The 24058-nt window shown below is 30.2% G+C and overlaps 1 protein-coding gene across 3 annotated transcripts in view; it reads left to right on the top strand.

The window, feature by feature from the left end:
• The first annotated feature begins 396 nt into the window (after positions 1-396).
• LOC105146059 (uncharacterized) overlaps positions 397-24058 on the top strand; it is a 48697-nt gene continuing 25035 nt past the window's right edge. The window contains exon 1 of one of the 3 annotated variants that reach the window (XM_087416609.1): positions 397-928. The gene's annotated coding sequence lies outside the window, so the exon portion shown is untranslated. Of the gene's footprint in view, positions 929-14960; positions 15151-17396; positions 17625-24058 lie in introns of those variants that run through there. The other 2 variants (XM_087416610.1, XM_087416608.1) reach the window with 2 other exon arrangements.

Here is a 24058-nt window from a genome sequence, read left to right as displayed (position 1 = left end):
ATAATTAATCATTCTAGTAATCGTATTACGTGAATATTTATAAAATACAACATTTCTTATTATGTATCTAGCATTTTTTGCGATTATTACATGTTTCAAAAATAAATGTGAAGAGGAGCGGCATGCGACACGGTCTGTACTTTTCTGTACGAACGTGATATCACACGAGTCATAGAAAATCTTGATATGAATACTCTCATGCAAAGTCGCAATTCCTGCTTTCACAATTAATACAATTTAATAATTTAATTAATTTTTTGTTTTTGTGCATCTTCCGTTACGATCCGTTAAAAAATTAATCATAACTTTGGAACGATTTATCATTAATAAAAGAAACATTTTCCTTTTTTATTAATCTCTAGCCTATTTTATTGACTCTAATCGTATCTCACAGACATTATCTATGTATAAATAAAAGATTCAGCACTTTTATCTGCTCTGATTTTAATTCGCAATGATAATGAATTGCAGACGTGTGTTTAATGTTCGTTTCTAAAAGTTAACCGATTGCATAATAATTGCTAGTAATAATAGCTATATATATTATATTTTTCAGATTATTTTCCCTCTCATGAGTACACCTTGACTTAGTGAGGGGGCTCAGTACCCAGAGGATATTTACACGAAAAGAATGGTTTTTCTCAAATATCTAAAAATTTTTAGATATTGAATAAAATCATTCTCTTCGTGTAAAAATCCAACGGGGAAATTAACGTACCCTCGTCGCCGATTTACTTGAAAATGAACGAACCGCAGCCGGTTCGTCGCGTCGCGCGTTTCGGGAGTGCCGTCAAGTTATCGGACTTAAGTTATAGTCCGCGCGCGATTACAGTGTATTCGCGAGTGTTTTACGCGAGTGTCCTGTGCATATTCTGAGAGGAAGTGGAGGTCTGGGAGAGACATCGGGCACCGATGGAGCAACCTGGCGGTAAATATTATTTTTTATGTGAAATTTTTCGCTTGTTTTTAAATCATTTTATTTGACAATGAGTAAAAAATGATTATTTTAAATAATTCTCTATATTCTATAAAATAATTCTATAAAATAATCATATATTCTCTCTCTAAAATAATACATATATTCTCTAAAATAATTATATATATTTTTTAAAGATGATCTTAGCGAAAATAAATTTGTATAAAATTTCCAAATAATTTTTAAGTAACTCTCCTTTTATCTAATTTAGATAAAAGGAGAGTTACTTAAAATTTTTAGATAAAATAATTATACATATTCTCTAAAAAAATAATTATATATATTCTAAACAAAAATAAGAAAGAACATACGGCCACATACACAAGTTATTATTCGCACAAGTCATATATCTAAAATAAAATTACATGTAAACGTTTCGGTCAAATTGCACTATCATCAGCACAATCAAGAGAATGCAAATGTTAAAAAATATAATTTAGCACATTATATATATAGGATATCGCAGTATAAAATTCCAAAAATTAATCCTGCCTTTGTAATCTTTTTTACAGTGAAATTAAGAATTTATTCTTGATATGTTAATGACCTGTGTTTTAACATACAAGTTATAAATATCACGAATAAATTCTTAATTTCACTGCAAAAGATATTATGAAGACAGAATTAATTTTTGTAATTTTGCTACGACATCCTATATATAATGTGCTAAATTATATTTTTTAACATTTGCATTCTCTTAATTGTATCGACGATGGATTGCACTCACGATTTGACCGAAATGTTGACATGTAATTATATTTTAAAGCAAAAATAAATTTGTATAAAATTTTCAAGTAATTTTTAAGTAACCCTCCTTTTATTTAATTTATATAAAAGGAGAGCCACTTAAAATTTTTAGATAAAATAATTATACATATTCTCTAAAATAATAATTATATATATTATAAAACAAAAATAAGAAAGAATATACAGCTACATACGCAAGTTATTATTCGCACAAGTCATATATTTAAAATAAAATTACATGTTTCGGTCAAATTGTGACTATCATCAGCACAATCAGGAGAATGCAAATGTTAAAAAATATAATTTAGCACATTATATATATATATTTAGGATATCGCAGTATAAAATTCCAAAAATTAATCCTGCCTTCGTAATCTTTTTTACAGTGAAATTAAGAATTTATTCTTGATAACTCGTATGTTAATAATCTGTGTTTTAACATACAAATTATAAATATCACGAATAAATTCTCAATTTCACTGCAAAAGAAATTATGAAGACAGGATTAATTTTTGGAATTTTGTACTGCGACATCCTACATATAATGTGCTAAATTATATTTTTTAACATTTGCATTCTCTTAATTGTACAAACGATGGATTTCACTCACGATTTGACCGAAACATTGACATGTAATATTTGAAATATATGATTTGTGCGAATAATAATTTGCCTATGTGGCTGTATGCGCTTTCCTATTTTTGTTTTATGTTATCGAGCCACTTCTAATAATTTGTTAAAATTTTATTTATATATATTCTCTAAAAAAATCTTAGTAAAAATAAATTTGTATAAAATTTTCAAGTAATTTTTAGGTAACTCTCCTTTCATTTAATTTAGAATTAAAATTTTTAGATAAAATAATTATATTACATATTCTCTAAAATAATAATTATATATATTCTAAAACAAAAATAAAAAAGAATATACGGCCATATACGCAAGTTATTTTTCGCACAAGTCATATATTTATAATAAAATTACATGTTTCGGTCAAATTGTGACTATCATCAGCACAATCAAGAGAATGCAAATGTTAAAAAATATAATTTAGCACATTATATATATATATATATATATATATATATATATATATATATATAGGATATCGCAGTATAAAATTTCAAAAATTAATCCTGCCTTCGTAATCTTTTTTACAGTGAAATTAAGAATTTATTCTTGATAACTTATATATTAATGACCTGAGTTTTAACATACAAGTTATAAATATCAAGAATAAATTCTTAATTCTCTTGATTGTACTAACAATGGATTGTACTCACGTCTTGACCGAAATGTTGACATGTAATTATATTTTAAATATATGATTTGTGCGAATAATAATTTGTATATGTGACTGTATGCGCTTTCCTATTTTTGTTTTATGTTTTCGAGCCACTTCTAATAACTTGTTTAAATTTTATTTATATTCTCTAAAAAAATCTTAGCAAAAATAAATTTGTATAAAATTTTCAAGTAATTTTTAAGTAACTCTCCTTGTATCTAATTTAGAATTAAAATTTTTAGATAAAATAATTATACATATTCTCTAAAATAATAATTATATATATTCTAAAACGAAAATAAGAAAGAATATACGACCACATACGAAATTTGAATACATATGAAATTTCATGTAATCACCCGACGTAGGGACCCGTGTTTTATCATACAAATTATGAATATCTAAATTATGAAAATTAAGAATAAATTCTTAATTTTTCTGCAAAAGAGATTATGAAGACAGGATTAATTTTTGGAATTTGGTACTGCGACATCCTGTATACAATGTGTTAAATGATATTTTTTAACATTTGCATTCTCTTGATTGTACTGACGATGGTTACGACTTAACCGAAACGTTTACATATAATTATATTTTAGATATATGACTTGTGCGAATAATAACTTGCGTATGTAGTTGCTGTATGTGCTTTCTTATTTTTGTTTTATGTTATCGAGCCACCTCTAATAACTTTGTTTAAATTTTATTTATGTATATTCTCTAAAAAAATCTTAGCAAAAATAAATTTGTATAAAATTTTAAAGTAATTTAAATAATATTTTAAAATTTTATACAAATTTATTTTTGCTAAGATCTTCTTTAGAAAATATATATAGAGGAAAGTCGCCGATACTGATAGATCTCCTACAGCGACAACCCTCTTATTTCTCAGAAACTAATTATTGCACTTTATTAATACTAATACAATCATGATCTGTTTAATTAAAGAAGTACAAACTCATAATTTTTATATTTGTGACTTATTTCTATACCAAATCAACTAAAAACGAATTCTACGATTGTGAAAATAAAATTTTTACGATTTTCTTTTGTAAATTGCATAGTTTTAAAAAATAACAGTGACTATATTATTGATAATATTACGTTATTCTAAATGCTTGCAGTTTCCTAAATCAGTTTTATATTATTTTTTCTCTTAGTTTTGAATATGAAACATGAATATATATCTTTCAGAATTCTTTATAAAATATCTTAAAGATATTTCTTAAACAATTCTTAAAGATATCTTAAAGTTGTCTTATGCATCGATTTTAGACATTCTGATCATTGAGAGGTGGGTTGGTATGACACTAGTCTAAGTTTATAAAAGATAAACTAAATATTCGGGAGGGTAATTTGCTCGCAAATTGCGAGTTCTTATATTTTTTGAGAGTTATTTAAAATACAAAAGAAAACCAACAAATAACTCTAATGAGAAACAGCGCGGATTATCAGATAGATTAAAAGATCTACAAAACTTGCGCTTAATTATTCGCGTTGACTTTCATTAGCCCTGTTATTTGTTAATTTTTTTGGTATTTTAAAGATTGAAAGAGCCTGTTTTATTTATATTAATGCTTATTGCTTATTTACTATTAGTATGATCGCGATTAAGTTATCCCACTAAGTTTATTAATATGCGATAGGACATGCTTAGATATTGGCTGCGTTCAGCAGAGAAAGCAGCTTTGCAATTGTTGTATAATTCTTCTATATGATTGGTTTGTATATTTAAATCCATAAAGAGCCAAAAGCAAGAACCAATCGTATTGAAGAATTTTACAACAGCCGAAAAGCTACTTTGTCTGAACAAATCAACGTATTGTAATGGATGTATTATATTTGCGGTGTTATTGCATATATATGAAGTAATGTAGGAATATACGGGTACAGATAGGTATCGCGAATAGGCAAGAATAAATGAGAGTACGGATATGTAGGACAATAATAAGTATGGACTGTAGGTAGGGACTGTATAGATAGGATAAATATAGACAGGTAGGACTGAAGACGTCATATATACATACTTGATAATTGGAAATAAAGGATTAAAAATTGAATAAAATTTTTAATTAATTTTTAGTTTTATTTAATTATCAGCATTTTATTCCAATTATCACATATGAGAATAAGCCAAATTAATTTCAAATTTTATTAAATTTTCAGCTACCCTAAAATTAAACTTTTTCTTAAAATTCTATACACAAATTATATAACGCGTTAATATTGTAATTATTAGGTGTTGGAATTAATTCGTAGCGTTTTTTAATGAAAGAATGTTATTTATTTCACATGAGCATTAAAAAATACATTAATGAAAGTACTTCCCATCACTTGTAAAACGCTACGAATTAATTCCAACACCTAATAACTTTATCATAAATAAATGTATGTATAATAATATTAGATACGTAATACAAAATTTATGTAAACTATGTCCAGATGAATACTATAATCACACTTACTTTTGTAATTTACACAATGATTTCCGAGCAAAAATGTTATACATATGGACATATTTTATATAATGATATCTAATTGTATATAAAATATCAATTTTTTATATGATTATGTATAATTATTATTTTTATATAATTAATATATATAATTATATATGAAACATTTTTTCCCAGGTTACTAATTAATTGTAATTAATTTACTGGTATTTACTGGTACATTTAACAGATATATATATATATATATCCGTTTTGAATATCTATTCAATACAAATATCTATTCAATACAAATAGCATTTATCTTGTAGTAAATCAAATTGTTGCGTAATCATAAATTGATGTAAATTATACGAAATCGACGAAATGTATATCTTAATAACAAAAATTGTTTAATGATTTAATAACTTTGATAAATATTTAATTTTAAATCTTTTTTTTTTATTTAGATTTTGTTCTGTACATCAAAAAGTCATTAATAATTTTAAGTAACTTTTTATTAAATATTTGATGTTTAGAATAATCGTCAATTTTTCTTTATATTTAGTATGTAAATTTATAAAATAAGTCATAAAGATTGAGCTTTGACTGAGATAATGGTTAAATATTAGCTCCTTGCTTACTTTTTGACATTATAAATCTTTAAAATTATAGAATTACAAGTATATTTTAGTTAAAACAATTTATTATATGCAAAGGCCTCTTATATCGCTGTCTCTCGTGTCAGATGCTAGTGATTACGTAGTTTGTATAACCGATGGAAAATTGTAATTATTTTTATCATGGAGAATTATTCCTCGTCGTGAAGTCCATTTGCAAAGTCTAGTTTAGTGTTTCTTCGGAGATTGTACAGAATTGGAATGAATCCCGGATTTTTTCGTCTGCAGTTACTGGTAGTAATAATTTTGTTAGTGAGTCAATGACAATTACTGTACATTTTAAAGTCAAGTTGCAAAATTAATTCAGTGGTATATTTTAGCGTACAATTTTCGCTTTCTTTGTTTTATTAAATGTTGTCCTACTAGTAATAATAATAATGTTAGTAATAGTACTATTTTAATAACAATAAGAATTTAGTATTATATGATCGATATGGATATACAATTATAATTTGTTTAAATTCTAATTATTAAGTGCACAAATTTAAATTTTATACAAATAATTTGCTAATTTTTCGATGATTGGTCTAACAAAAATATGGTTACGAATGTATATATTCAATTTTCTAACTGATATTTTAAAATCATTTTTAAGTATTTTTAGGTATTGGAGACATCCCGCCATTCCAGAATATTAATTATTAATTTATATGTATATTATATACTTTTCTATGATAAAATACATGCAGATATATTACGAGATTATATTTAACAAATTTTGATTTTTGTCGATTTAGATAATTTTTTTATCAAAATACCTCATGTTCTTTTATCAATGATATCGTGATTACATGAATTTAATTAAAAATGTGTGGATACAAAAAATTCGAGATAAGTCGAATGGATACCTTTATGTTAGCAAGGTATTAATAATTACAATTTAGGGAAAATGCAGAAAAAAAAGATTGTTAAATTTTATATATAATAACAAATTTTTCAGAAAGCATAGTTCTTTAAAATCTCGTTATTATCAAGTTCGATTTATCTCGAACAGTTGGTACCCGAGATACTTTTGTATTCATACATATAAAAAATTATAATAATGCATGTATTTTATTACTATTGAATATATTCCTTCGTAATCACCGTTCCATAAGGACATCATTTTATCTTTTTATTTTTAATAAGAGATGATTTGTAGTAATGTGTGGCAGGACATATAATTTCCTCGCAAATTTTGATACTGCATTAAAAATTCAATAAAAATGCAATTAAGATGCTACCAAAATTATTTCTATCATAAGTAGTCTGAAAGATTTGGAATTCACATTCTTCTGTAATAAGACCGCTGGTGTTTGATGGATTGCTTAACTTTTTTTTGCGAATGGATCTTATGAATTTGACGTGGAATCAGAATACATCAAGTTTTTTTATAAAGATTTTTTTTTCTTTATATCGGATACTAACCTTATCACAACGTGGAGGGACCTTGATCGAATTATTGGGATAATTATCTTAAATGCGATGAAAGTCTTGTCGTAAATATATTAATGACTTTTTATCACGATATTAATAAGTTTTATAATATAATCGCAAATTAATAGTAAGTACGATCTAATTGTTGTTAGTATTTTCATTCTACATTTATCAATATTTCATTAAACATTGGTTTAGAAAATTTGTGTTATCGTATATATTTTCGACATTTTCGTATAATACCTCATTACTAAATTTTGTTAATTGTGCTCCTATAATATAATTCTTATTATATTTCGAACAACATTTTTTATTATACATTGTATTATAAATAATTATTGTATTATTGAAGGATTACAATAAAAGATAATATTAAAAAGCTAATGCAATGTAATTGTTAATTATTTTATTGTATTTCGCTAATCATAATGCAATATGATTAGCGAAATATAATAAAATAATTAAAGAAAAAAAGAGAGATATAAAATTAAAAAATAAATTTAAAACATACTTACCTGCAAAAACCGACTAAATTTATTAGTAACTCGTTTTTTTACGGGGGAATATACTTACAAAGAAAAGAGGATCGCCATTAAAAATTGGCAGGAGTAGTGGAGGGCCTCTAAGGTTGATTCATTTTTATATTCATATAAATTTTCTTCACAATTTTAAATTAAATGTAGTTTGCTTATACAATTAGAAGAGTTCTAACTTTATTCAAATTGCAAAATGTAAATATAATTATAAGAATAAGAATGGGGTAGAGAGCCTACAATCAGAGTGACGCCATGCGGGTATCACTTGTGATTGGTCATAATATCTGAAGACACGATAGTGTCTTGGCACTAAATATATATATAGTCATCACATTGATTACGAATTTAATTCTTTCTCTTTTTGTCGTAATCTTTTCAATTATATATCATTTCATTATGAGTCTAAATCAAATAATATGATAATTATGATATTTAATATATAATATTTTATGAAATGATATATACATATATAATATTTTTCTGAATTTTTGATTTCTTTTATATTATTATAGATGCATTTTGCTCCTAAAATGTAGGAACAGAGAATAGATAATAAATTAGCGCATTTAATAGCGCAAATAATGTACAATAAATAATGTTTTGTATAAAGTAATGTGCAATATTACAAAATGTACAGTATTGCAATAGTATAAAATAAATGAAATTTTATAATAAATATTGTATATGTAAAAGTTTTATTATTTTATATACAATATTTATTTATTATCATTTTTTAATTTGTCACAATTTTTGAGCATGAATTCAAAATTTAGAAAATAATGCGTTTAAAAAACTGGAGGGAATGGCTAAAATATGACGGATCAATCACAAGTGATACCTGCATGGTGTCACTCTGATTGTAGGCTCTCTAGATTAAACACGTTCGAGCCGGTAAAGTAGCTAGTCTGCTCGCTGAGTAAACGTGTTGCGTGGATAAGTATTATTAAAATAATTATAATCCAATTATATTATTCTATGCGAGTTTGTATTATGCTTTCGAAGTAATATAAACATATATAAACATATATAAACTACATAAATATTATGCATTTCGCGGGTTTCCTCCGTGTCCAGATCTATTCTTGGAATGCCAACGTTTCGTGAACCTTGCAGTCCACTTCATCAGGGCGAGAAGCAGCCTGATATTGCCTGATATTTTTATTTAAATTTCTCACAAAAACATTAGATATTAAATATTTTTATATTATTATCTAAATATCGTTAGACAAATATAATGGGCCTTTGAAAAAAATTTAACCTAACTTAAAATTATCGACTACAGACGATATAATTCAATTAGGTATGAAGTTGATAATTTTCTCATAGGGTAAAAAGTTGGTTTAACGATTTTGATTCTCCCTGTATAAACATTATTATCGATAATCAGTAATATCGTGTTCCTAATTTATCTGTCATTTTATTTTACGAAACATAAATTATTTAACTTTATTTTTTCGAAGAGCTTCCTAATTTTAATTATATCATCAACAAAGCATAAAAAGACAGATTATTTTATAAAAATTTATATAACAATCAAAATTTGAATGGTCATATAGTTATAATGTTAATCTTCTTAATAATATTGAATTCATGAAAATCAATAAAATAACAGAATAATATAATATTAGGTCATTTAAAAATTTTTGTTCAATTTTTGAATGAAAAAATCGCGGATACTTTTTAAATGACCCAATATAAGAAACAAAGATATTGCATTATCTAGAATTTCCATTATCCAGGATCTTACCACATTTCTAAGAATTATAATTTTGAAAATTTGAAACTTTATATCTTTGACACTAAGTCTCGACGACCAAAAATTCCGAAAATTAATAAAGTATCAGGAAATTAAAATAATCGGCAAGAAGCTACTTAAAGTTTCTTTAAAACGTGAAGAATTTTTCAAAAATTACAAGAAATGTGATTCAGGATAAAATTTAAGTCTTATGATTTCAACAACTGAACTGTTTTCTATGGAACACTTAAATATAAAAAATTTAAATCCTACAAAAAAGATTAAAATAATATATTATATAATTTTTTATTCTTAGTTAATAATAATTATCTAAGTTCATATTAATAATTATTAACATATTATAACAATTATTAACAATTTCTTTTTTTGTTATTTTAGTAAGAAAAAACTTAAACAATATAAAATTATATATAATTAAAACAACTAACTAAAGTATTATTTTTATTTCCTATATTTTATATACATGATCTTTACACATACTTATATCAGAAGATTCAATACACGATCGATATATCTTTATGTAAGAGTTATCATAGCTTACATCCAAGTTACAAAAACATCTTGTATAGTGCTAGCTATCGATTAAATCTTTCGGAATCGGTTGGTTCAGTTATTGACAAGATTCGGAATCTGAGATACTCTTAATTAGAGAGACCTTGCTGATATACGCAGTCCACTATAATAATGTTTGCTGTGCATGACTTGCACAAGACACGATAGAGTCTTGTGATTCCGTTTCTTACAATTACTTAACCAGTTTCATAATCGTTCTTTAATTTAAAAGATGATTATTAAATTGTCCGTCTTTCAAGATAAATTCATCAAAACCTCATAGAGAGAAAGAAAATATCTTGTATTTTCAAAGGACTTTTCACTTAATATATTGCTCGATGCTTTAAAACGAAACTCAAATAACGAATACATATCATAAAAATTATAAAAGTTTTAATATTTTAAAATAATTTTTTAATTTTTCATTTTATAATTAAAACGTTAAGTTACATTAAAAATAATTTTGTAAGTAATAATTCTTGTATTATTAGGAGACAGATTTACAAGGTTGTCACAAATTCCTCCTAAAATTCCATAACTTTTCTCTGATTTCCAGACAAAATTTTTTAATTTTCCCTAATTTTTAATAATATTTTGAAATTTTATGTATTTTCGTCCTGATTTGGAAACCGTTAAATATTTTGTTAAGAAATCAATTTAATATTAACATAGCAATGTAAATTACTATTAATGTTGCTGACACTACTTACATTTTTAATTGTTAAAACAGTAGTATTTCCACCAATTGCATAGGTGTGATATTAAACTTCTTTAAAGAATTTTAATTTTCCAGAAAATTTTGCAAAATTCCCTAACTTTTTCCTTATTTTTTTGACAATGCTCTGATTTCTCTGACTCCCAGTGACAATCCTTATTTAAACGTCACGCAAACTCGATTATGCTTGTCGTCGTAGGAGCAGCTTGATATTTGTACAAGGGTAGACTTTTGTATGAATTAAAATAATTCGGTTAGTTTATTGAGTTTCTGGCGACAAGATATCAACAATAGGAGCATGGTACAATCGATAAAAGCTGTAATAATCTGTGCATGGCAGAGCTTAGGACCGAGTCTTCAGACACGCCAACCGGCAGTTCCTGGTACCAATTCATCTTAGGTAAATTTTTCAACTTGAATTTCACTTCTCTTCCATGAATTTCAGCGTTTTTTTTAGAAATTAAAAGATGACAATATGTTTAGAACATCTACCACAAATTAAATAACGTATAATTCGATATCTTACATTGCAGCATGTAACTCACATCAGTGACGAATTTCGAGATGTTAGTTTTTTTTCTCATATTTCAGCGATGCAAAATTTAGAGAAGTATTTATTTAGAAATATTTTAAAATTGTTTAATATCAAGAAATTCGTCGCTGCGCGACATTTTGCAGTATAAGAAGGATATCTCGATCATCAGTTTATTCCTTTTTTGTGGGCTATGTTCCAATTATATCGTTGTTTGATTGTTGCAATGCTATGACATTATGGATTTCCGTATGCACGCATTTTATCATACCGCTATTTCATATCCAGAGTCCGTGCAGTTTCAGGATACACATATGCGTGTTATTATTTATGATTACAGAGAAAACGTTTCGTTAGCGGAAGAAGGCGCGTCTTGCTGTATAATGCGGTAATTCCGTACGAAGCGTATCTCACATTCGCTCCGCGATAGGTTCTATATTTTTTTTTATTGCACAGCTTGCTTGTAGAGATAGTATTTTTTATAATTCAATTCCATTTCGGTTATTACTACGAGTGTATATTCATCGCTTCTTCTTTGGTCTGACATATTTAAAATGAATAGTGTGCGCAATGGTGCATACTTTTACCTTTAGAGGCATGTATTCGCGAGTAAAAATACGCGTAAGCAACAGACATTGTGATTAACAGATCTACTTCCGGTTCCGCGAGAGAAGCAGCGCCACTGCGTCGTGACAATCTCTCAGAAGACAATTGAAAACCGAAAACTAGTTTTTCATGTCACGGGAAAGAAAAAGGTGAAATATAATTATATCTACTGTCGTCTCCGAATGATTACGCTATGTTTACGGAAGGAAGAGATGCTGTCGCACGATAGTGGAGAAATTCAATATTACACATAATGTGACACATAATTTGACGGATGAATTGCATTTTTAAAGAAGGAAGTTCTATGCGCTAAACTTCTCGTCTAACCTAGTCTAACCTGATCTTATCTATCTAATTCGAGGTATTTCTTAAATTAAAAAAATATAAATATTACAGTACATTAAATATTGATTCTTTCAGTAACTACATAATTTAACTTTAATTTAACTAATAGTCTAAAACTATCCAATCAACACAAACTAAAAATAACATAATATCTCAGAGAATCTAAAAGGCAATTAAATTGTTATAAAAATATCTTTTAGTGAAAGAATATAGTCGACGAAAAAATGACTAAAAGACAACAAATGTCGCATTGCTAGTTATCTTATATGGCTTATTCATATGATAACTAAAGGATGACTTCTTTGGATATCTTTTAGTCGTCTTTAATACTTTTTTTATATTTTGATATATATTACATTAGGGACTTGATTACAAAAAAAATTTATTAGTGTTCATTAGAATACAAGTAAAATTTCTCATAATGCTGCACCTTTTATTCTGTCCTGTATGATTTTCAAACATGAGATATCTTAGTCAACCTTTTGCTTTGCGAAAATGACAACATAGAAAAATGACGAAAAGATGTCTTTTTTAAGTTGTCTTTTCGACAAAATTGAAAGATGTCTTATAGACATCTTTTAGTCTTACTGAAAAGACAATCTAAAAACAATGTCTTTTCGTCATCTTTTAAACATCTTTTTGCTTTGTCGGAAAGACAATTTGAAAAAGACTTCTTTTCGTTATCTTTTTGTTTTTTTATGCTGTCTGGGATTTGACTGTTAATTGATTGAATAATGGATAGAATAATGTTTAAATATTATATCCTGAATATAAATTATTTTAAAAACTAAATTTTTTTTAATTTGCAATCACTTATTGCAATATTCTACAATATTTACAAAATCATATTAGAAATTTATTGCTATTGGTACATATAAGTATTAAAAATACATAAATCAGATCTTTCACTCGCATGACATTTTAGATTGCGTCTCTACGTAGCTCATAAAAGAATATGTGTGGGCGCGGCATTGTAAGCACGTTTTATGAGTTGCGTCTAATATTGGCAGGAAAAGGAACCAATAAATGGATCGTCAGTAATAGAGCTAGCGTGCAATCAGCAGTCGATGACTATTGATTTAAGATTACGTTCCGACCAATCGTGAGAGAATTTCGCGATCTAGTTGACCTATTTGCGTATAAAATTCAGTATCCAGTTGCTATCGATTTGAATGCATCAGTAATTCTCTTTTATAAGCTCAGCTTCTTTTCATGACGAAAAAGATTATTATTTCGGAAAGAAGGTATTCGGCAAATATTTTCCGAGCGTATACGAAAAATTTCTGATTGATAATGAATGAACCAGTAAAATTCTGATCACATCAATCGATCATCATAATCGGATATCTTTGTTTCAACTAAAATTTTAATAGATTTAATCAGAAGATTCTGATTAAAGATTCTGATTTGTTCATTTTCAACTAGAAATTTTTCTCGATGTATATAATCTCACAATTAGATTGCGAAATTTTATTTCATTGTTTCACAACACGCGGTGTAAAACTCTTTTCACTAATTAACGTTTCTAACGACATAATGCGGCCACTTGTGCTCCTCGGGGAGTCGATACAGCCGGTTGATTCTACTTGTCACGTAATGCACTGGCATTTAATCGAGGCCGCCGTTACCCGCCGCTCGGGAAATCGACGCTTTCTGCACGAACATATCTCTTCTGTCAGAAAAGGGTCCGATTCGAGGCGGAGGCGAAATCTCTTCCAATGATTTCTTTCTAATTGGGGAAGAGAATCATTTTCGAGTACGAAGTGAGAATACATTTTTCCTTTAATATTTCAGACAGATTGTCTCTCTCTCTTTCAAAAATAATACATATAGATTTCCATAATAATGCAGCATTTTTATCGTATTTTAAACAGGAGAAATTTCATTTCACGCGGTTGGCTCCTCCTGCATAATTCAATCATTGAATCGACTCATTTAAAAATAGAACCGTCGGCGCTTTCTCGCCATTACATAAAGGACCAGCGAGACTATTTATTTGCTCTTCTCTCGACGCGACACATACAAAAAACCGCAACCCTTCGCACCGACACCGGTCGTTCTTTTTTTTCCGTTTATTCCGGCGAAATACGTATATCCCGTTTTATTCAGAGTGCCGAAACTCTCGCGCGCGGTCCAGAGAGGATCGCGAGGATATTCGCGGTAGACGCGGAGGATGTCGAGTATTGATTAAGGGGGTTTGCCGGGAGGAATCTCTCTCTCTTTCCTCACGGGTAGGTCGTCTGGCGTCGTTCCTCACCGTAAATGCACGGGGATGAATGGGGCACGGTAGGGAACGCACGCACCGGGGTGCGTCTGCGCTCTGTGCGCCGCACGCAGTGCTCCGATGCGCTTCACCCGAACCTGGTATCTCACGGCCCACGGTCTGTGTTCGCCGGGACGGTGGCGTGCACGTGGTTGTCTGTCGGCGAGGACAGTGTCGGACAGAAGGGAGGGAAGTGGGATCAAGCGGACGAGGGAGACTCGGCAGCCCCGGAGGAATCGCGATGACGATTGACACGCTCGACGCGTCGTTATCCACAGGCCACGAGTGTTGAGAGGGATTCACTGTAGCGTAAGTAATCGCACATTTTACATCCTCCTCGCCGGGGCTCGATTTCGGCAGACGACTGTGATAGCTCGAAAATTGATTCTGCGTTATGTTAATTTTATCATTATACTTTATCTTTTGTTTTAATTTAATAGCAAAGTGTGCTATATAAGCATCATTATAATTATTATTATTGTTGGAAATTATTAGAAATTGTAAAAATTCACATAAATATTAATAAGTATCAAGTTATATTTGCTTTGACCGAATATAACTTTCTTCGCTTATTTGTATACAGATTTTGCTGAAATATCTAAAAATTTAGAGCTAGATACAGATTTAAAAATAACTTTGTTGGATCATCAATTACGTAGGAATCTCAAGCATAATGAATAGTAGTGCAAAAAGTTTTGATATATTCTAGCAACTAGTTTGAAAGTTTTATATAATAATAATTATTTTCACAGTTCGATAAAATTGTTTTCAAATCTGTATCTAGCTAAACTTTTAGATAGCCTAGTAAAACAGTCCTTTTTCCATGTACTATTATTATTCTTGAAGAAGATATAAGACCCGTTGCGACATTGACTAAGTCTTAACACAGCAAAGCCTATTTTGTATTCAGTTAGTTATGGCACAACTGTACTGTAGTCTCCTTCATTTCGTTTCTCTTGTAGATACAAATTTTCTTAAACAATCGCAATTTTCCAAGAGCATGAAGCAACACTGAAAGCTTACTGAATCTAATTTTTAAACGAAAAGATCCTTTAGTTGAATTTTCGCTTGACTTTTGTCTGTAAGATTTCTAATGACTACGAGTGAAATTATTAATATGAAAATTTGTCGGTATTTTATAATATGGTTATTATAGGTGCAAGCTCGAGGAATCGATTTATGGGGTTAGATTAGAAACCCTATAACAGAATTTGATCACGACCGATTTTAAAATTCTATGAAAAAGGAAGGTATATATAATTTCTCTCTGTATATATATATTTTATATATATATATATATATATATATATATATATACTATCTCACTTTAACTTGTACTGTCTCATTCCATAACTTTTAAGTTATAGAATGAAACAGTATAAATTAGAGTGAGTAGTACATATACAAGGAGAAATTATTAATCATTATTATTAATCATTATTATTAATCATTATTATTAATCATTATTATTAATCATTAGTGTCACCATTATAGCTGGTCATCACGTTTTCATGAGATACGTTTTTTACAAAATTTTCACAAACGTAAAAAATAACATCGGCCTTTCCCATCTCCGAACGTAAATCTGATTAAAAATATCAATCATGAAGATGAAGCTTTGAGAAATACGAATATTTATTTTGAAGTAATTTTTTCATATTCGGAAAATTTGGAGGTTTTTATTCAAAACTTTAGAAAATCTCGTAGGCACGTCTCGATAACAAGCTATAATTAATAATAATGGTAATTGGATGTCACAACTAAGTAAATGTTTTTCAGAATTTAATGTACTTTTAAAATATAACTTTAATTTTTAATATACCTGGTTTTTTTTTCAGAAAATTGCTCACTACGTTCTTGTGCCATTCACTATACTTTTCTTTTTCGTAAGATTTTAATAAAATTATTCGTGACCAGACTCTAATATAGAATCTATAGGGTCTCTAGAGACATCGTAAACATCCTAAGGACCAGTTTCACAACTTACGGTTAACTCTTAATCGAGGTTCAACTTGTTTTTCATTTCTTTTCAAGAGATAAGTTGGACCTCGATTAGAGTTAACTGTGAGTTATAAAATTGAACCTAAAAGCCTCTTTCACCAATCCTGGGTATCAATCATGAAACTTTTTTCCTAGGATGAAAAGTGAAAAATGAAAAATTTCTCCATTAATTTCAATAGTTAAAACTCACTTTCACTTTTTACTTTCCATCCTAGGGATAAAATTTCATGATTGATACCCTGATTAACGCTAATCGAAGATTAATTCAATCACCATGATTGCCAACGTGATAACTAAACACAGAAGAGAAAAAAAGAGAAGACGTTCTATTACATCAAACTGCTATTGGCATTTCTGCGGGTTGATCGTCGATTAATTTAATCAGAAGTTGGTGAAAGAGGCCCTAAGCCGGCATCCTGGCGTTGTTGTGCGTTTTCATGCGAGCGCCGCGCGTACAATAGTGGTCTGTCAGAGTCGGTTCGCGAGCGCAATGTGGTAGGGGCACAGATATCTGCCGACGATATCTCCCTCTTTCCTTCGCCGGTTCGCTCCCGTGGAGCGCCGGCATCGAAGGGCTGCAGTCGTGATCGAATGATCGGCGAGTACGGGTCGTCGTCGGTCGGAACACAAAGTGCTCGATTATTAATTTAGTCAGAGGGAAAGAGAGAGAGAGAGAGAGAGAAAGAGAGAAATAATCTCGGAGCGGTGAATTTGAGGAAGCTGAGAAATTTTGCATGAACAAGCGATTACGATGAGCGACATTCTTCGCGAGCATTCCTCAGGTAAGCGCCCGGTTGATCTTACGATCGCGCAAAAGCTTGATAGTATTATTTGTGCCGCTCAAGAAGAATCTGTTTATTGACATTTGACAAGTGCGCCCGGAATTAATCACGATAAGCGTGTCGTCAGGATGACAGTAATGCTTTAGAAATAATCAATTGAATTGTTGTCGTGCAAAGAAATCAGCATGCAGGAACGTGAGCTCTTTATAGTTTTTCGGTGATATTTTACAATTATTTTTGGAATATAGGTTTGACTTTTGAAATTGTGGGATTTAAGTTTGGAAAATATTCGATGATTTAATCAAATATGTTTCGTTATTTAATGTAAATTATTGGAGGAACGTATATTAGTGAATATATCAAAAAGATCAGTAATTATATCAGAAAAGATAATTTACGTGTTGTTAATGTTGAATATTTCTTATATATTTTGTATATCACCACGCATAAACTTCTACGCATTACTCTGTATTATTGAGATGAGAAACATCTTAAGGTTAATTCTGACCTGATTACTGACGACATTTCTGTTGTATGTCAACAGAATACTTAATTAATTTGATACACGAATTAATATAAATTGATATTAATATAAAGAGAATATTTAATTTAATACGTTGATTATTATAAATTTATAATTAATAAATTTATAATTAATAAATTCATATTAATATTATAATTAATATAAATTTGTCACACCTGCAAGTTCTATTTGTAGATTGGTTTCGAATCTATTCTATTATCGCTTCTGCATATCGCGAGAAAATTGAATTTCCCAAGCGAGAATAAATGACGGAAATTGATTCTATTGGTAATGTATATTTTAATTAAATTGTTCTGTAAACATGAGATTATGATTTATCAAAAAATGTATTTGTGATATAGACTTTGATGTACAGACGGAAAGGGTGTGACATATATTTTTCAAATAATAACTTTCGTTATATATTTCTTATTTTGAAAACGAGAGCTGTAAACTACTTATTCGCTCACGACCTTATCAACTGTTTGAGAAAGTGAGGGTCGATATGCTTCATTAACTTTTAACGAGTGTGTGTATTGTTACACGCTTATATATCCTCCTCTACAGAGCTAATTACATCGAATATGACGTTCATTATTCACCGCAGTCAGTTTATTACTTCAAGAATAGAAGTGGAAATAATGTTTTGTGACATGTGTATTAAGGTGCTATTCGAAACACGTAGTTGAAAAAAACACTTGGGTTCTATTTAGACATCATAGACACTTTCTCTCGATTTTTTATGGAATACAAGATTGTACTTTCAATCAAAATTAAAAGGATTGTGATCATTGTTCCCAATTTCTAAATTTTTCAAATATACTTTGACAATTAAATCTAAATTAAATTCTTTAATTAAATTAAATTGCTTTAAAGGCAATTTAAAATTATTAGAAGAATAAATCTTTTTAATTTTTTTTTTCAATTTTTAGGCTTGATTTGTTACATCTTTGCCGATTATAATAAATAATTTCTCATTAATACATTAATATTATATTAAAACTTCCATTTTCTCAAAAATTATTATCAGAATTTGGAAAAAGGTTTTGGATACTTCATATTATGAAGTAAAATCTTCGTTAATTAATCGTGATTGCGATGGAAGTTTTAGTCTTCTTCTACCGATTGTCTTCCATACCGTTCTCTTTCTTTCTCACGACACTTTGACGAATGAGTGGCAGGCTCTCTCGCAGAACGAAACTTAAATGACATATCTCGGTGTGTGCGCACCGCGACATGAAGTCATTAAAGAATTTCTAAGGCGTCGGGCAACGGCCTGCCTTTACCAAGCTCATTATTTGAACATTATAACTGAGAGTATATCTGCTATTGTACTTTGTATGTATGCACGTTGCGACTCTTCTCCGTTGTCCTCTCGTCGCAATTAAGCCTGCCCTTAAAAAAACGTGCTCGTTTCTAAGAAGTTAGATATTTAAAAGTAACGGCGATTAGTGTTCGGTCAACAAACGCTTGGTAATTCACGTTATTATTGAATTAGATGAATAAAAAAGAAGATAAATTAGAAAGTTTGTTGACCAAAAATTTAGATAATTAATCTGAGTTGTATATTCAGGTTTTGTATTAACATTTATTGTTATTCACGGCTTTATAATTCTGTGCACGAGTGGTTTTTGCTGAAGTACCTAAAAATTCAATTAGATACAGAAAAAAAAATGATTTTGTTGACTTTCAAAATAATTATGTAGAACACTTAATTGCTAAAATATCAAAACTTTTTGCAATATTGTGTTTAGCATGTCTAAGATTCCTACGTAATTATTTTGATGATGCAACAAAATTGTTTTCTAATTAAATACTTCTAATTAATTACTTCAGCAAAATTGTTTTTTCCGTGAAAATTTTTTTTTTATAAGCAAAGGAAGCCTATTTTAAACAGCGTTTTCTTTATGCAAGACGCTCGTTGTCGCGAATCTGTTAAAACGCATTAAGCGCCGTCATTATCTCGTAATAGTTGGTAATAAACGTAATAATATTACTAAGTGCGAAACCCGATGGTATCAACGTGACGGCGATAATACCAAAGGCGCGAAAACGTGCCAGACGCGTCCATTCATGTGTACAATTTTAAAATCGTTTCCTGGAAAACATGTGCAAGTGTGCATTGTTTAATGACGCGCATCAGCAGTTTTACCAACTTTGCACATCGCACCGCTACGGATTGTTGTGACCTATGTTTTTTAAAAAACCATGCTTCACTCTTGTCACAAAACATACAAACAGGTTATCTATTTTTTTCGCAACACAATTATCACGCACGTCCATTAGAAAGCTCGTGGAACGAATTATTCTAAGCTGTACGGTGCTTCGGATTAGCCTTTACGGCTTCGGCATTAGAAATGCTTACGATACTTCAATTCTACGCGAATGTCGATATCTTTCTTTCGACGTAGACTTTTTATTCGACGAGCGCGAAGGCGCGAATTTATAGGCTTGTCAGTCATCGATTACGGCGAGATTAATGAATGCAAAGCGCTATCGTCAATCGAATATCAAGTTGATCACGACAGTAAACAAGCAACGTTGTGATAAGTCACGGGAAAGATCTTCGATCATCGCGTTATCGCGACTATCGTCCTATCTCACTTCGTGATTGGAGATCCTGTAAGTACGATTGCCAGTGTCATCTTTCCGGTTTTCGGCTGAAGGCTTTTTGATTAAATCTCGAGCTCTCTCCGACACATAAAAAAAACTCTCCGGCTAACTGCATTTTTAAATGCGTGTGTCAATTTTCCTCCGATTTTTTGGAAAGATATCTCCGACAGGAGGTTCACATCTGATGACCTAGTTTACAGAATGTATTACAAGACAAATCTCAATTTCAACTCTGAAAAATATAGAGAGATGTGGATTTAAATTAATACATTAATTCTTCACTCACATATACAGTATATATAATTTTTTACCGTGTTGGTGTTAATATAAACATCAATATAGCGTAAATAAAATACCATAGGTTTTAAATCCACATCTATATTGTTTTAGTGAACAAGTTCAATATTAGTTATCGATTTGCGGCAGGATAGTGGAATCTTGAACAGATAGACATAAAAGCGTTTATCTTTCTCTGGGATAGATCCTCTAAAAATATAAATATAATCAAAGAAAAGAAGTATATAGAAAAGAAAAAATATATAAAAAGTACAAAGTTATAAATATAAAAAAGTAAGCGGTAATATAATGCATGAAGCATAAAGAAAAAGTAGAGCAAAGATATACACATAGATATATAAGATTATATAACGACAATACAATAGGAGAGTCTCTGAGCGTTTATCTCTGTGGAACACTATTCAAGAAGTGCAACCGTGCTTTAACAGTCTGGCCGACGATTTTATCAAATCTCTTATGAGACAGAAAGATATATTATACAATATATTATTTATATATCATCTTATTCTAATTTATTTTTATTCTATAATCTTAATTAGATTACAAATTGAGATAGTACAGCCTTGGTCATAAATATAAAGCATCACCAAAAATTGATGTAAATGTTCTATGTTTAGCGAAAAAAATTAAAAAATATTTATTTTTACAACAATATTTATATTTTGTTAATACTTTTTTGACTTTTATTATTTCTATAGAAATGATTAAAAATAATTTAAATTGGGTACAATTTGACATTGTGAATTTAATATACAGTTATTATATATATTTCTTTCTTTCATAAGATTTTGATAAAATCGACCGTAATCAAATTCTATCATAGGACCAAATTCTATCCTGACGCGGTGCAAACTGGATGAGTCGCAAAAACAAGAGCGCGTTTCTTTCCGTGCTTTCTCTTACCAGAAGTGCGAGACGTCGATGACTTCCCCGTCACTATCGCGACGACTTATGATAATCCAACGGACTTTCGCGCCGACGGCGGCGCAACTCGTCTCGAATTTCGTTTCCCGCCGCGCAAACCGACTCTGAGAATGCCTGATGCGTCGCATCGTGCCTGCCTGCCTATCTGCCTGCCTTCTCCGGTGGTTTCATTGCTTGGAACGTCATGCATTGCAATGTACGTATGTACAAACACTCCTACACGCTCTGGTCACGCTCCAAAACGATCACTTATTACCTCAATCTTATTACCGCTAACGGCGCATTACCGCGCCTCGAGAATCGTTTCTTTTAATCTGCCGGCTCTCGGAACGCACACCGAGAGGGATCACCGAGCACCTCTCCGCCTCTAAAAATACCTCCGCTTCCGAGAGTTAACTTCCCGTTCGCACTCGGGGCGATTGCGATTCACAAGAGCGCAACAAACAGCCGCGCTTTGTTAGTGCAATAATCGGAGCGTAAAATACCTTGTCGCCGCCCGCTCGCTTCGCTCGATGACATTTAATTTGCTCGATGTACATTTCAGTCGCGTTACAAATAAGTAAATTGCCAGCTATCGTCTGTAAATTTCACGAAATGATTCGAACGGTCATTTGATAATATATGTACGGTATCACAGACCGGATGTGTGTGTTTGAGTTCGTGGCAATATCTTAATGAAAATCAATGAATCTATTTCATACGTACAAACATCCGTGTCATGTCAGGCGCGATGCCGAGACACGAGAGACGAGCAAAAGAAGAAATATAGAGAGAGACGTACGCTTTGTTAATCTTTCCTCGGGAATATAAAATTCGCTTCCTTGCAACGGTACGATGACACATTCATCATTCGTCAAGTGCCACGTGCGTGGATATATACGGGCGCAATTATGATTAAAAGCCGTGAAAGTTAGCGTTACGGTTGTACGCATATGAATTCTTACTCTCTTATCGATCAAGAGTTCCCTCATCTCATCCGTCTCGAGTACGCATCAACGTGACACACGTCGGGTTTACTCCCGCATCTTAGCTTTCCCGTGTCCCCGTACCGGAGATACATGGGGAAATCTACTCTGTCCAGGCATTCTCTAATTGACTTTGTAGGGCAAGCGGATGAAACCCACAATTCGCGACAGTGTTTTCAGCGCGTTGGACAAACCAGCCGTATAGACGCGTGTTCCTCGAGAACAGTAATTGGATGGGCATGCTCTGTTTGTGCGCTTTAATTAGCTCGCACTACACTGCCAACTGTATTTTTACACATTCTTTTCATCTTTTTTCCCGATTGCTGTCGAAACGAAAAGTTCGAGCGCAATAATAAATTTTTAAGCGTGGCTGTTTTATCGTATAATGCCACCTATGTGTCGCAAAATATTTCTTCTAATGGACTTAGGTACCTGTTTTGAAGAGTTTATCTATTTTAAATATATTTTTTAAGATCTTGGTTATTGAAAGTTCTGTGAAAGTTTATGATAAGATAAGAGTTGATAAGTGCGTCATAACTGCGAAGATAGTTGTTGCATTTTGATTGAATAAATTCTATAGATAAAAAATTGGTCTGCAGATAGCTGATTATAGATATTCGAAAGTATAAAAGAAAATAGTTAAAATGTCAATGCGATTCGGTTTGATTCTTACATTTGATCGTTTCGCTACGCTAATTTCAGAAACTCGCAACGATGAAGAATCCTTAATTAGAGTCGATACAAGCAATTCCGTATAAAGCAATACTTTCTATCTGACGAGAAAAGCAGCAATTACAGAAACCAATGAGAAATCTTATTGACGTTGCATATTCCATGAATATATCAAGCGTTAAATTTGACATTTGATGAAAATAATTAAAAGGAGTTGTCAACAGCGTGAGATCTTAAATATTGATCTATTAGATTAATACAAAAAGCTTTTTCGTTTTTTTTTCATTAAATTTTATAAATAAATTTAAACAAAATATTATAATAACACAAAATTACTTAAGAATTGAAATCACTTTTAACGCTCTGTTATAACATTGTGTTATAATACCATCAAGGAGGATTCAAACTGATAGAACTATAAAGAAAATAGATATTATGTA

Source organism: Acromyrmex echinatior, unplaced genomic scaffold (genome assembly GCF_024713525.1).
Source record: "Acromyrmex echinatior isolate Ae372 unplaced genomic scaffold, ASM2471352v2 Scaffold45, whole genome shotgun sequence".
Classification (NCBI taxonomy): domain Eukaryota; kingdom Metazoa; phylum Arthropoda; class Insecta; order Hymenoptera; family Formicidae; genus Acromyrmex; species Acromyrmex echinatior.
The sequence above is the reverse complement of the archived record's forward strand: the minus strand, read 5'-3'. Positions and strand labels throughout refer to the sequence as shown.